Source organism: Lepidochelys kempii, chromosome 3 (assembly GCF_965140265.1).
Source record: "Lepidochelys kempii isolate rLepKem1 chromosome 3, rLepKem1.hap2, whole genome shotgun sequence".
NCBI lineage: Eukaryota > Metazoa > Chordata > Testudines > Cheloniidae > Lepidochelys > Lepidochelys kempii.
Window position 1 is genome coordinate 91,895,842 of NC_133258.1, and position 16,574 is coordinate 91,912,415.

The window sequence follows — 16,574 nt, forward strand, 5'->3', positions numbered from 1 at the left end:
CCCCACCCTGATGAGCCCCATCCTTGCACCACCCTGAGCCCCCACATCCAGACCCCACACCACTGACCCCCCGCTAGCTGCACCCAGACCTGTCTGCTGAGCTCCAACCACTTTCACCTGGAAGCCCCTGCACCTGGAACCCCCTGATGAGCCTCGGTGCATCCAGATCCTCCCCCAAACCTAGATCCCCCCTCACTGAGCTGTCTGCAACTACATTGTCCCACATAGAACCATCTCACCCTACACCTGGATCCCTCCACCCTGAGCCTCTCCACACTTGGATGCTGCCTGCCCTGCTCCTGGTGCAGAGGGGCAGGGCCCCAGGATGTTTCTGGGCAGACTCAGGCCTTGTGCTGTGTCAGGGTCAGGTACAGCCTCACCACTAAGTCTGTGTCCCAGGGGTGGGGAAGCTACAGGATGTTCTCTCACTTTCATGGAGCCAGTGGCCTGTGCTCCCCACTGCCATGCTGGAGGCTCTGCATTTATTTATTGACAAATAAAATTTGCAGAATATTGCAGACTTTTTAATTTTTTTGATGCAGAATGCCCTCAGGAGTATTCCATGTACCAAGGAAATGGATTTGATTATGTTGGGGCAAGGTCCAGGAACTCTACTTGATTCGATTCCTGTATCTAACGACCTTTTTGCCAAGGGTATTCACAGTATGGCAAATGACGTGACTGAACAAGTCATCACCAAAATCAAGCAAAGTCCTTTTCCCCCCGTCCCATTCAACTTGACAAAATGACAAATGTGTTGGGTGCTGCTCAGATGCTGACATGTAAAATTCCAAGAGGAATATCTGTTCTGCTGGCCATTCCAAAAGTGCAAAGAGCGGTGGTAAGCTTTTTTCCCCTCTCATTCTGGCTTGAAATGGCAGTGCTGTGTAGAAATTTGCATTAATGGTGCTCATGCAATGACTGGAAAAAAAACAGCGGGCTAGTCACCCGGGTGCAGGCTGTTGCACCGCAAGCAGTTTGGACTCATGGTATTCTACACAGGCAAGCCAAAAAAAAGGGGGGGCACCTATTCACAGTCATCTTCATCAAGTGTAGCTCAACAAGTGTGTCTGTTTGGAGTTTTGTGTGATGAGATGGGAGCTGAACACCATCACTTTACCACACAAGTTTGCTGGTTGTCTCCAGGAAAGGTTCTCAGTCGTTTGTTTGAGCTCGGAGAGGAAGTGAGAATTTTTCTTTCAGACAAAGATTCCCTGCTGGCGGAAGTTTGCAGATACCAAGTGGCTTCCTTTGCTAGCTTACTTGGCAGACATTTTTGAATGTCTAAATGTTTTAAATACTTTCAAGGGCAAGACACTTCTATCTTTTCTGTCACTGACAAAATTTAAAGTTGGATCAAGAAACTTTGTGGTATGCTCATGTGGACATTGGCAATTTCGAAGCATTTTTTTTTAAAACTGATTTTATTTTTGAATGAAAATGCCTTGCCCGAAGCACGACTTATAGGCCATTATCATCAGCCACCTGGAAAGCCTTAAACTGCAGTTTTGGAAGCATTTCCTGAAGAGGATCGGAAAACAGTGGCGTGGATTGGAAATCCCTTTAATGCAGAACGACTGCAAATGCTGTTATGGCACTTAGAGCAGACATGCCAAACCTGCTAAAACAACACAGAAATTGGGCTTTTTTGGGGGCTTGTGAGTTGCTTGTTGGCTAGTTTTTGGCTTGTAGCTTGTTGCGTTTTTTTGTTTTGTTTTTTTTTATTATTATTGGCTCCCGGTAAGCGGGAGCAAGCAGGGACAAGGCGGAGGGAGAGTCGGGGTGCACAGCGGACCCATCACAGTCCCAGACTGCACGCCGTGGGGAACTAATCACATAGAGTGTTGGGGTTCTTAGGGATTGGCTTATTTTGGCCTTGTTTTGAAAGGGATTAGCTTGATTTTTGGCTTATTGTGACAGTCAGGGTGCTTATTTACTGCATGAAAGTTGGCAACTGCAACTTACAGTGAAAAATGCATTAATGGATGTGACATTGATGCTGAGATTTTTCTGAACAACTTCTTGCTAACTTCTGGATTTGTGTGTGAGAAGTATATACAGAGCTGTCGTCTGCAGCACTGACCACTCATGCCGCCTGTGTGAAGCTAGCTTTTCAGCACTGACTTTCCTGAAAAACACATACAATCACTGATGAAGATGACAAGTCTTTACCTCAGTTACAGAGAGCCCCACTTCAAGGATTTGTGTTCATCAATACAAGCTCACCACTCCCATTAGGTACATATTTATTTTATTTTATTTTTTTTTATTTATTTTACTGCTGGGATAGAAAGATTGTCTTGCAATTGTATTGTGAGTTTAAATATTTAGTGGATAGTTTTTTGTAGATACATCCTTTTAATGCATTTTTAAATTTAAAATATTAACTCTTCTAGAGTAATACAGGGCCCTGGGGTCATGTAGTACTTTTTGTTGTCAGAAGGGGATCTCAGTGCAATGAAGTTTGAGAACTGTTGATTTAGAAATGATGCTCCTTTAGATCATGTCCGTCCATCTAGGAGCAAGAGCAGCTTTTGAGTGGGATGTAAAAAGAGTAGACACACAATAAAAATGTAAGCTAAAATTCCCAGGATATAGAGCCAGGCAGGAATATGAAGCCAGTCAACAGAAAAAAAATGACGTACAGCAGGACTTTCTGATAGGGAACTTAATTACCATTCATAATCCAGAGGGTCAAGGATATATTAGTAAAACTAGTTTTTTGTGAGTTGAAAATGAGCAATTTTCTAGCAATTTTTTTCTGAATAAACAGTGCTGCTTTCTGTACTGCTCCTTACTGAGATTTATTAAACCCCCATTTTATTTTTGATCACTTCACATTTGCACACACCTCTGGGATACAATTACAAATGGGCATTAAGGAAAGGAGAGTGGTGTGTGTGTGTGTGTGTTTTTCTCAATCACAGAAAAGATGCATTGTGTTAAGAACACAATAATCTCTGGTTATTCCACAGTTCAGGCTCCAGTAACTGATGTGCATTCAGTAACTGCAGGTTATTAGTGCACTTTTTCAACTGAGAAAAAACAAAATAAACACAATATTTAATGCACAGTATGAGTGGAAGTCATGGAGTTTTAGACCTTGATGTCACTGTTCCAAAACAGTGGGTGCTTTTTTTTTTTTTTTTTAAATTTAGTTTAATGAAATAAACATTACTTTGAAGGAATTTCTTCTGTTTAAGCCCAGTCTGGGGATGCAATTAAAGAAAAAGGCAACTGTTATATTCGACATATACTGTGGTGGTAGTTATATCAACAGCATATTAATGGCTATAGAAAACTAATAGTTTACTCTCAATTTTCTCAAAATAGTTGTATTCCTTAGGAAACAAACAAATAGAGGTACTGTAGGCACATCAGTTTACTGTATGTTACTTCAGGAGGAAAAAGGCACAAATCAGATGCACACAATGTATATAAATAAATTAAAGAGGAAAAAGAGAGAGACTTACAGAACAAATGACTGCTATGCAGACAATGGCAAGCATACAGCCGAAGAACTACAAAGAACATTACTGCATTCCTCTTCCATTTCTTCAGCATGATGCTTCATCTTTCTGTACAGTACTGTAAAATAGAAACTTAAAGGAACACTGCAAGTTAAATCGCACTTCTAAGTATTTACTTAAGTTTACTACAACTGAAAGAGCTGAGAGGAAAAATATTTTTCTCCATTATATTGTAGAATCAGTTCCATGTTTCCCTCTACATAGTTAATTTCCTCTTAGTGTGGGTCTTTCACATTGCAAAGAGGAAAACAAAAAACATAAAAAATTGAACAGGTCTTTGTAAAATCTCAACTGGTAGAGGGTCTTGGAGGTAGGTGTGGTTTCTGAAACTAATTTTAAATTTATTTTACAATAATTGAGATGTCAGATAAAATTTTCAAAGGCACTTAAGTTCCATTTTCAAATGTAATTTAGGCTCCCAAATAATATTAAATCAATGGGGCTTAGGCTCCTAACTCACTTAGGTGCTTTTGAAAATTGTACCCTTTGTTGATTGTCCCTTCGAACATATAACCTGATTTCATAGGTTAGTGCATTAGAGTTATATCTATTTGCCATAGCTATTTCTTTATTAGGAATCATGAACTCTGCATTATATCTTGATTCATACCTTTGGATGCATTGTTTATCTTTGTACCATTGTTCCTTTCTGATCTATTAATTTAGAAGAGCTCTCATGTATTTCAGTGTGTGTAATATAACTAAGGGTATGGAAAATTTCTAAAGAGGTTTCACTGCTCTGTACAGAGCTGGTCCAGTGATATAAAAAGTGATTTTGAGAATATTTTTATCAACAAAGTTTGACACATTCATTTGGCTACCAGTCTTTGGATCAGTCATGAGTATCCAGATAACAATCATTTTTTTCATTAATTTTTAGCTTGAACCATAACTCATCTATAAATGTGTTCCACAAGAATGTTGTTCCATATTCTCTGTTCACTGTTTGCTATTCTTCATTATAAAGTCTATCATTCACTTGGAGCAGAAATAGTATGTGACTCAGACAACCAATCACACACTACAAGTGCTAAATAACCAATACTGAATGGTCAATCTGAAGAGTTTGTGAACAATTCATAAACTGAATTTTATTTGACCTTGACAAATACTTATGAATAACCAATAGAGCTGCAGAATTCATGATGAATTTGCAAATATGTGAACAGAAAAAATGAGCTAAGTTCCTCATAACTTACTCGCAATGAATAACTCAATTAGCTCCAGTATTGTGATAGTTTATACTGATTATTATACAGTGTGAAGGAACTTCTAATTGTTTTTATGGTATGGCTGAGGGGGTGAGAGATATTCTCTACATAGTCATAATTGTATTCCTGTTATGTATTAACACCTTAAAAGAATAGAGAGAAGAGATTAACTACGACTAATATGCTGAAACAGAGGAAAAGAAAATTGAGCATGAATATCTGGAAACAGATATTCCTAACAGTGAGTTCTATTAAACTGCTGAATAGTTTCCCCAGGGATGTGGTGGAAGTGCCATCACTTACATGGCTTGAAATTAGACTGGGCCAATAGCTCATCCATTGCAAGGGACAAAACTGCATTGGTAGAAGGGATCTGACCAAATAGGTCAATATCAGTCTTTAAATGTTGGAAAATCTGAAAATACAATCTCCCACCCCTTTGATCAAACATTGTAGGTGTTTGTCCTTTTCTGATTTCTGTTCCTAAACTGGCAGCAGCTTGTTTAGCTTACTGGCAGTATTAGTGTTGTTGCATTCATAAAGATTAAAGGTTAGAAGTGCTGCAGTATTCTGTGCGAAGGTGAAGATTTTAAATGGTAGAGCTATTAAAAGAAACAGCTCCTTATAGCTTTGTGATACAAGATTAGTTCATGTTAAGGTATGTTACATGTAGCTTTTACCCTGCATATTTTATTAGTAGCGGTTCACCACCATAACAGTGTGTGTATAGAGAGAAAGCTGCTCCTTCACTCATATTTTACCAGAAGAAAGGGATGAGATCATATTGGGAAATACTAAGTACTGTAGCATGACTGAAACATTTGGGATTATTCTATAGAGCAGTAACAAAATTATCATTGAAAACAACCATGTAACTCTTTGAAAAGAGTGTTTCATCAGAGATTAACTGTATTGACAGCTTCTGTGATTCAACAAGCATTTTTCTATGAGATAAAGCCCCCATAAAATTTTCAGATATTGCCAGATTGCTACTAGAAAAATGGTTGGCAATAAATAGACTCATTTTCTAAGTCTGAGTGGCAATTTTCCCATTACTCTGCCATATGGATCAAGTACTTGCTGTCTTATATTATGCTGGCTGTAAGAAAGCAGCATTTGAACCAAGATTAATGAAATCACCAAAATATTTGTTTTTGTGGACATTTTATTGACATCTCTAAATGGGCCTGCCAGAACCTCTTTCCTAAAACCATGAGTTTGTTAATATAGTTAAGTCATTTTTTTAGTGGATTCCAAATTCCTTGGTCATCATTCCATTGTCTATATCCTCCAATACCTTTTCTGGGCCTTGAGTATTGGCATCAGGTGCTCAGTCCTCCTGCCGTACCACTTGCTAAAGATGAACGGCCACTGACCTGTTAATGTCTTAACATAATAAGGGAAGTCATCAAGCCAAATTCATAACTCCAGGATTGACAGTAGCTCTAAGCACTGGGTTGATCAGGCTGGGACTCAAAGCAGAGATTAAGCCAAAACGGGATGAGGCACTACCCAGTCCTGAAAGAGTGGTGGTGACTTCGGAAATGAGCTGGGCCCTTCCTGTAGTGTAGATCACACAAAGTGTGGTGGATGCCTCTCACCTCTACCCCGCCCCCTCCCTACAAGGGTAGGAACAGCATTCTGAATTGGCCAGTGTCTAAGGCTGATTTAAAACTGCATGGTTGAGGGGAATGTGACCATTTCATTAAAATAAAGTATCACAGAGTTCTGAGATGGGTAATTGACAGTTTAATTACTGCCCAGTGCTCTGAATGTCAAAGTGAAGAAATAGAATAAATTTCAGGTAAACTGTGGGAATAACATTGATGCAGTTTAGAGATACAAGGAGTAACCTTAAGTCTGATTAGCTGTCTGATCTGGATAACCATGCAGACTAAAGCCCATTAACTAATGCCCAAGGCAGGTAGAGGGGATAAGAACTAGTATGGGGCCCAGATACAATTCCTCAATTCACCCTGGCTGGCAGTGTTAAACTTATTAGGGGTTGTCACTGAGCCTAGAGTACCAGAAGATTGACCCTATGCCAAGTGGAAGTGTTCCTGGGCAGAGAGGGTGGCATATACAACGTGTGTGTGTGCGTGCGAGCATGCGTGCCCATTTCTATGTATGTTTGTATATTTTGTTACTTGTATATTCCATTAGTATGAATAAGTAAAATATTTGAATATAGATTCTCCACAAATGCAAGTGCAAAGAGGACTTGTATATTGCATCCAGCTTGTGGCACACATACAGAAACAAGCTGATACAGCACACTGTGTATGAATACAGCTCACATGGCTAAGTAACATTTGTGAGGTCAATTCTGATCATATTCCAGCCGAAGATAAATCCATATTGAAATGGGGAATGCTCACAAAGCACGACTGACAAATACTTGAAATAAGAGCCCTTAAAAAGAAACCCACTGTTTGACAGTTCCTATGACTATAATGTTCTCATCTCTGTTTTGCATAAATATCTGGTTTGAAAGGATTTTCATGCTTCTCTTGACATAAGTTCACATACAGATTGGTGACAGTATGCAGTATGGAACCTTTAATAGGCCATTCCAAAGTAGACCATAATCAAAAATGGCAGGAGATTGTCAGAAAGGAAAACAAAGCCTATATAAGAAGGTGGTTTATGCCTCCCAGAAATTGGTGTGTGGCATATAGAAAGTCAATCTGATGAGTTCTACCTCTCTGTTTTTGTTGCCAGACCTGGCTATTAGCAGCATAAAAGCACCTGTGTGGTGTTGGGCTGCTGAGGCACACTTCTGCTGTATTGGAGAGACCATGAGACCAAAGGTCGTCTCTGTCTCTCACTAGACTCATAGATTATGAGCCCTGAAGGGACCACCCTCTGCAGAGCACAGGCCATAGAACCGCCCCGAAATAATTCCTAGAGCCGATCTTTTAGAAAAACATCAAATTGTCTGTGATGGAGAATCCACCAGGACCCTTGGTTAATTGTACCTGTTATTTACTTTCCTCATTAGAAATGTTTCAGAGTAACAGCTGGGTTAGTCTGTATTCGCAAAAAGAAAAGGAGTACTTGTGGCACCTTAGAGACTAACCAATTTATTTGAGCATGAGCTTTCGTGAGCTACAGCTCACTTCATTGGATGCATACTGTGGAAAGTATAGAAGATCTTTTTATACACACAAAGCATGAAAAAATACCTCCCCCCACCCCACTCTCCTGCTGGTAATAGCTTATCTAAAGTGACCACTCTCCTTACAATGTGTATGATAATCAAGGTGGGCCATTTCCAGCACAAATCCAGGGTTTAACAAGAACGTCTGACGGGGGGGGGTAGGAAAAAACAAGGGGAAATAGGTTACCTTGCATAATGACTTAGCCACTCCCAGTCTCTATTCAAGCCTAAGTTAATTGTATCCAATTTGCAAATGAATTCCAATTCAGCAGTCTCCCGCTGGAGTCTGGATTTGAAGCTTTTTGTTGTAATATCGCAACTTTCATGTCTGTAATCGCGTGACCAGAGAGATTGAAGTGTTCTCCGACTGGTTTATGAATGTTATAATTCTTGACATCTGATTTGTGTCCATTTATTCTTTTACGTAGAGACTGTCCAGTTTGACCAATGTACATGTAAGCCTCATTTCCAGTTTGTCTAGCTTCACTTCCAGCCCTCTGATCAGGTAATATCCTCTATTAGATTGAAAAGCCCATTATTAAATATTTGTTCCCCACGTAGTTATAGACTGTAATCAAGTCACCCGTTAACCTTCTTTGTTAGACTCAAAGAGCTCAATCTATTCAGTCTGTCACTATAAGGCAGGCTTTCTAGTCCTTTAATCGTTCTTGTGGCTCAACTATGAACTCTCTCGAATGTATCAATATCCTTCTTGAATTGTGAGCACCAGAAATGGACATAGTATTCCAGTAGCAGTCACTCCCATGCCAAATATAGAGGTAAAATAACCTCTGTTATGTGGTTTGTACCTCAGAGCAATTGGTTTATGGCATAGAAAAAAGTCATCTAGTCAATTCTGTCTCTTATAAACAGAATAAATTGTGAGACCTAGCCCTCAGCAGCATAGAAGGAGCTGTGCATTAGGGGGCTACTTGGAGCAAGCTTCTGAAGAGTTGTGAGACTAAGACCACCTTTGGTCTTAGTCTTCATTGGCCTAAGAAGCCTGACAATACTCAAATAACTCTCATGCCTGTGTGGCTTGTTGCTACTACAGTAAAGTTCATTGCTGGTGCCTCATTACCTTTGGTCTCCCTTTTCACTTCGCTTTTGCTGTTTTCTGCATCCACTTGCTGTACGTTGCTGTGTATACTCTTTATGGCAGGGGTCATGTCTAGCACTATGGGACTACAATCCTCAGTGGGGCCTTGGGCTATTTATGATACAATAGTAATATAAATAACAGTGTAAGCCCCAGCTGGCTAACCAGAATCTGGGTTTGGGCAATCAACGCCCACAGTCAACTACGAATGTGCTGTTACTGTTGCAGATTCTAGGCATTTGATTGCCAATATAAGCTATAGGTTGTGAATCAAAATTGTATTGAGGGGGAATCGCCCATTCTATCTGAATTTGTTGAGGGTTGTAAAGGGTCACAGAGGAGCTCTAGTTCAGTGGTTCTCAAACTAGGGCCGCTGCTTGTTCAGGGAGAGCCCCTGGCAGGCCAGGCCGGTTTGTTTACTTGCCGCGACCACAGGTTCCACTGATTGCGGCTCCCGCTGGCTGCAGTTCGCCGCCCCAGGCCAATGGGGGCTGCAGGAAGGGCAGCCAGCACATCCCTCGGCCTGTGCCGCTTCCCGCAGCCCCCATTGGCCTGGAGTGGCGATCCGCGGACAGTGGATGCTGCGATCGGCGGAACCTGTGGTCGCGGCAGGTAAACAAACCAGCCTGGCCTGCCAGGGGCTTTCCCTGAACAAGTGGCGGCCCTAGTTTGAGAACCACTGCTCTGGTTACCATAAGTAAGGTGCATAAGTGGTTCATGCTAGCTTGTGGTATTTCTGATGTCGAGTTCCACTTCCAGAAAGCTATTTCCCATTGCTCTGAGGTCCAAAGCAAAAGGGCTTTCCCTTCCAGTGTTTTGAATTAGATGTAGCATTAGGCTGGGCCTAAGTAGGCAACTGCATAGTGCTCGCTATTTAGCATACTGGGTCAGTCTTGCTCACTTATCAACAGGCCTGTCCTAAATCACTTTGTTGTCCAAACAGTGTCTATCCACAAACCTCCCTTCTTACCCCCACCCCTCCACTGTTGCTTCACCTGTTACCTGGGGTTTCCCTGAACTCCATACTCTTGGTAACTTTACTCTTCGTGAGGTGATCCCAGGAAATAAATCCATGGGGACACGGCCTCAGGCCAATAAATAGTTGATGCAAACAAAAGTGCGTTCACTCAAAGCTTCTACATTATTTAGTCTCCAGCACTTGCACATGTCTGCAACAGGTTAGTAGGGCACCTCAAATTACCCCCAGATTCATATTTACCTAGGGTCTTGAGGAGGTCTCCAGCAGATAACTGCAGATGTCCAGTGGCCAACTTTCTGTCTGCAGGAGAAGTTGAGAGGCATTCAAATGTCCACTGAGCCCAGATTTCTTTCTTTTTTTTTTTATACCTGATTTGTTAGTATTACATAGCTTCTGCTCAGCAGTTAAATATTTTTTTGATGAACAAGCTAAGTGTGGAATTTTCCAGTCTGTCAGGCAGGGAATTTCCCATCAGTTATCCAGTTGTATTTCACATAGCAATAGTTAACTATTGCCAGACTTTCCATCTTGCAAAACTGCATGCTTTGGAAAAAGCTCAAGTCAGGAGGGTGCAGGGTCATGTTTACTCTTCGTGGTCAATCACTCCCCCCTCCCCTCCTGGTCAGTTAGTTGTGCTAAGGCTTCAGAAAGGCCTCATTTTAGCTGCTTTCAGCAATAAGCATAATAGCTGGTATTCCAGCTGTGGGCAGTGGTTTAGGCATGTTACTGGGTTAACAAAAGTTTCTCCTTACACACCCAGCTGAGCAGAGACAGGAGCTGCCTTTGGGAGAAATGTTGAGAGAAGACTGTACAGTTTGATAAGCTGGGTGAGGGAAAGGGAGCAGAAAGCTCTTTTGAGGAGGGGGATGCTGAATCCCATCTTTCCTCCTTTGTACCTACGGTTGGCCTTGTTTTGACCCAGGCCATAGCTGCCTTTCAGCATGCTGAAATTAATTCAGTAATTTGGTGGAGCAAGTGTATAGATGGGATCATCTCCCCATACCCCTTGGTCTAAAGAACAACTGCATTCCAAGAGCAATGGAAGCAGATGTAGTAACTGAGCAGAATAGCTCCCTATTGCTCTGTCACATGACATTTGCCTACCATGAAATTATTGCATTGCAACATGTATGTTTTAAATGACTGATTCCTAAATTGAAAAGCTATTAGGACGCTTATTATCCAGCTTGCCATTTTGAATATAATTGATGCTACTGATCAGGCTCTTGTTGACTTCTATTTTATGTTGAGAGAGAGAATATCCTACATCTTCTTACGTTGGCCCTATGTGCACACTTATACCATGTTTCCCCCACTGACATTTGTGCAGCCCCCTTGGATTCAGTGGAGTTGCATGAAACAGAAAACTTTGGCTCACTGAGTATAATAAAGTAGGACTCCTTTTTTTTTAATTTCCAAAGTTCATTAATTAGTCAAATTCAGCAAACACGCTTTTATCTATTGTATGTGTCACGTAAGATTCGGAGTAAGTAAAGGAAAAGTACATTGTTACTTCCAATTCAGCCTAGTACCCATAAAACCTTTATGTAGTTGATGGTTAGAAATAATTGAAATAATAAGAATGGCCATTCTGGGTCAGACCATCTAGCCTAGTATCCTGTTATCCGAAAGTGGCCAATGCCAGGTGCTTCAGAGGGAATGAACAGAACAGGTAATCATCAAGTGAGCCTTCTCCTGTTGCCTGTTCCCAGCTTGTGGCCAACAGAGGTTAGGGACACCATCCCTGCCCATCCTGGCTAACAGCCATTGATGGACCTATCCTCCATGAATTCATCTAGTTCTTTTTTGAACCCTGTTATAGTCTTGGCCTGTGTGTTGTGTGAAAAATACTTCCTTTAGTTTGTTTTTTAAAAGTGCTGCCTATTAATTTCATTTGGTAATTCTTCATTGTTGTGTTATGAGAAGGAGTAAATAACACTTCCTTTATTTACTTTCTCCACATCCGTCATGATTTTGTAGACCTCTATCATATCCTCCCTTAGCCATCTCTTTTCCAAGCTGAAAATCATAGAATCATAGAATATCAGGGTTGGAAGGGACCCCAGAAGGTCATCTAGTCCAACCCCCTGCTCAAAGCAGGACCAATTCCCAGTTAAATCATCCCAGCCAGGGCTTTGTCAAGCCTGACCTTAAAAACCTCTAAGGAAGGAGGTTCTACCACCTCCCTAGGTAACTCATTCCAGTGTTTCACCACCCTCTTAGTGAAAAAGTTTTTCCTAATATCCAATCTAAACCTCCCCCACTGCAACTTGAGACCATTACTCCTCGTTCTGTCATCTGCTACCATTGAGAACAGTCTAGAGCCATCCTCTTTGGAACCCCCTTTCAGGTAGTTGAAAGCAGCTATCAAATCCCCCCTCATTCTTCTCTTCCATAGACTAAACAATCCCAGTTCCCTCAGCCTCTCCTCATAACTCATGTGTTCCAGTCCCCTAATAATTTTTGTTGCCCTTCGCTGGACTCTCTCCAATTTATCCACATCCTTCTTGAAGTGTGGGGCCCAAAACTGGACACAGTACTCCAGATGAGGCCTCACCAATGTCGAATAGAGGGGAACGATCACGTCCCTCGATCTGCTCGCTATGCCCCTACTTACACATCCCAAAATGCCATTGGCCTTCTTGGCAACAAGGGCACACTGCTGACTCATATCCAGCTTCTCGTCCACTGTCACCCCTAGGTCCTTTTCCGCAGAACTGCTGCCTAGCCATTCGGTCCCTAGTCTGTAGCTGTGCATTGGGTTCTTCCGTCCTAAGTGCAGGACCCTGCACTTATCCTTATTGAACCTCATCAGATTCCTTTTGGCCCAATCTTCCAATTGGTCTAGGTCCTTCTGTATCCTATCCCTCCCCTCCAGCGTATCTACCACTCCTCCCAGTTTAGTATCATCCGCAAATTTGCTGAGAGTGCAATCCACACCATCCTCCAGATCATTTATGAAGATATTGAATAAAACCGGCCCCAGGACCGACCCTTGGGGCACTCCACTTGATACCGGCTGCCAACTAGACATGGAGCCATTGATCACTACCCGTTGAGCCCGACAATCTAGCCAGCTTTCTACCCACCTTATAGTGCATTCGTCCAGCCCATACTTCCTTAACTTGGTGACAAGAATATTATGGGAGACCGTGTCAAAAGCTTTGCTAAAGTCAAGAAAAGTCGCAGTCTTGTTAATTGCTCCTCATATGGAAGCTGTTCCATATCCCAAATCATTTTGTTGCCCTTTTCTGTATCTTTGTATCATGGTTGTCCTTGCCTAGAAAGGCAGATGGAAATTTAATTAATGTTTGTGAGATGTTCAGATACTATGGTGATGAACATCACAGCAAAGCTTATAAGTAAAAAACAAAATGAGGAGATGTGGTTAGTTAGCAAAAGAGCCCTTACTGCCATGGAAACAACTCCACCCCGAAAACATGATGAATGGATATCCTTTTGCCACTTTTGCTTTCCCTCTCTCCTACTATATTTGTATGATTTTAATCAAGTGTACATAAAATACTGATCTAAATTTTGATGTGAAGTGAAGCTGATTACTGGTTACTAGTAAAACATGAGAAGGGAAGTTGATTTTGCTATTGCCACAGGAGAATATATCCACTTTGTTTTCATGGTACAGCACACAGTGTTATCTTTTGATAGGTAAAGTAGGAATGATCTTATCTTTAAAATAACAGTGGATTGGGAACTAGGACACAGAAATCTGGTAATCAGAACAGTCTTAAAATAGAGCTTTTTGAAAAAAAAGCCCTATATATATTTGGACTCGTTTGGACATAGCCTCTTGTTATTGCTTAAAATACGTATTTTAAGTTGCTAGAGTGTCTTTAACAGGAGCATTTGTTAAAGCTCTGCTGTTACCCCAGACTTTAAACATCCCCATATATCATAGCAACGACTCTTTAAACTACTGTCTCTATTCACTGATGTGGTGATTTAAGAGTTTAGCTATCCTTTCTGTATTTTAGTCAGGGCACATCTCCCAAATATTTGGAGAAGGCAAATCCTTAATGTCAAACATTATTCTAGTTTAACAGAATAATTTAATGGCTCTTTTTCTGTATTTGTTGTTCACTCCCTTAGCTCTCTGTAAATGCTTATTCTGATTTAAAAATCAGCTTATGTTTGTAACAAATTTCTATTGATCACAGTATTGAATAATTTCTTCTACAGTGGCAGGGCTAAAGCTTACATTTATTTTGGCACATATTTTCAGTATTTACCCTCCCTGCTGTGCAAATTTACAGAGAGCTGCTGTGGAGGAAGATCCCAGTTTTCATATGCATGTGTTTGAAAAATGTCAGATCCCAACCAGTGGAAATACCATTAGGAAGTGTTTGCTGAGGTAACTGATAAAGGCAGAATGGTCTCTGTAAGATATTAGTATGCAAGTCTGGTAGAACATACAGGCAAAATGGACTAAACATTGCAATAGTGTTAGAAATCACCACTGTTAGGTTTCTTGCCCAGGGGCTAATAATTATTGTGGAAGGTGACGAAGCGCAGTTTGTTGATACAAAGTATTTGTGGGTCCCCCTAATTTCCTAGTGAATGGAATAGCATTTAAAGAAATCCCCTTTTAGTGCATCAGTGTGGCATATTGAACAGGTCGGTGATCCAGAGCACAGTAGCTCTGTTTTCCAAAATCAGAGTGTCCAATTCTTCCCCATCCTCTTGGGCTCCCAGTTGCTTCTGTCTGATCCCTCTGTCTTGCTGCTGCTGCCTGATTGCATGCTGGCTGCTTTCTGGCATTGTTGCCTCCCCCATGGCTTTTAATAAACAACTTTCCTTACAAAGTCCCTACCAATTCGAGCCTCGCTGCTTCATTTCCACCATATATCTAGCCCTGACTTGTTTTTTATTTCCGTCCCACAACGGCTAGTTCTGAAACTCACTACGATGCCAAGCTTAAGAAAAAGGAGTGAGATGTTTTCCCTTTAGAACAATTGATTGACACACTTGCATTTTAATAATCATGACAAATTAGAACATTGACTTGATTTACTTACCCCCGCCCCCTCCCCTTTTATTTTTTGATAGTGCTCTGATCGTCTTCGGTTACTTTTACGTTTTAAGGGCCTGAGCCAAAGCCTACTGAAGTCTGTCGTAGTCTTTTACTTCAACGATGTTTTTTTGTATTCGGCCCTACGTGAGGTACAAAAGGTACGAGTCGCTTGAAATTTCAGTTATTTTTCAGCTTTACTGGGAAGTGATGGGTCTAGTGCTTTTTAATGTCTCCAGGCCAGGATGCCTCATGATGGAAATTTCTATTCAGTGGTGGCATCCAGGAAGCTGCTAGATTTCCTATGCATCCTTTTGATTCATCCTCTTGAGAGCCAAGTAGGGAGGTCTTTGAGCATAAGGAGCTTTTTTGAGGCCTTTGTTCTGGAGTTTGCCAGATAGGGAACAAGAGAGTTTGGAGCCATATATTTTGGAATGAGAATTTCTCTGGAAGCAGGGTTTTGAATAGCATGGCGTTTGTGATTGGCTTGTATCCATTCACCTGTTTCACAGTGACTGTGATCCTCTAACATGATTTTCCATGATTAGTAGTAAATATTTTCAAGCTTTATCTTGTTCTTTATTTGTAACCATGGAAGGCAGGCTTCCCTATTTATTTTCTTGTTTGTACATATTTATTTGTAAATTATGGAGCAAAGATAACATGACTTATTGCAGAGTTTTTCTATCACTACCAAAAATTCTCTGCTGCTGTCCAAAATCCATGGAAGACTTTACACTTTATGAGAAAGAGATGGGCTTGTGTTTGAGGGCAGCTAAAAGGAGAGGGAGTTTACCTATTACAACTGGCTGATATAAGCTGACGTGTGATATGTTCTGTTAGATACAAATAGTTTTAAAAAATGCTGGTTAGAGCTCCTTATCTTTTAACCAAGTAATAACAGAATGTGGTGAAGCAATAGCCCTGTGATAGCAGTGGGCCAGATTCTGCAGCCTGTTACTTAGTTAATGGGAGCTTGCAATGAAAAAAGAGCTGCATGTTTTGTCAGTCCTAGTACTAGGAAGGAGTGAACCCATTTGGATAAGACAACATTTAATTTGAATCTTTGAAAGTCTGAACTGAACACACATTTAAAGTTCAAAAAGAGATTTTAAAAAATCAAAGCATTTATGTTTGGAGTGACCAACATTTCCCAACAGAAACTTAGTGTTTGCCTCAGTATTTCTGACCTGATCGAAACCAGGAAATCTGTAAATCTCCCAAGATTTCAAGAGCAAAACAATACGGATAAACTTCAGTTTAGCATCTGCACTATTATTGGGTGTTCAAGTGAACTAACAGGAAGCTCCACATATGCAGAGCATCTCCCAAAATGTAGAATTCAGTTTCCTAACATCACCCATAGAATATTAGGGGAATGGATGCAAGATTAGTAGCAAAACTGTCCTTTTTTTGAGTGTGCGAACATGTTTAACAGTTCATATTACAGGAACAAAGTAGGGGAAACACTGGTATTCAGAAGAAGGGAATGCTTCAGAAAAAGGGAAAATCATCTATTGTACACCTAGCTTGTTGTACAATGCTTTACATTGGGGATGTACAGCGCTG

The 16,574-nt window shown here is 40.9% G+C and overlaps 1 long non-coding RNA gene across 1 annotated transcript; it reads right to left on the reverse strand.

Annotated features, from left to right (window-relative positions):
• Positions 1–2,289: 2,289 nt before the first annotated feature.
• LOC140908226 (uncharacterized) lies at positions 2,290–10,294 on the reverse strand. Its single transcript, XR_012157808.1, has 3 exons — positions 10,220–10,294; positions 3,474–3,602; positions 2,290–2,515 (listed from the first exon to the last, which is right to left on the reverse strand). It is a non-coding gene; the product is annotated as an uncharacterized lncRNA (long non-coding RNA).
• Positions 10,295–16,574: the final 6,280 nt, after the last annotated feature.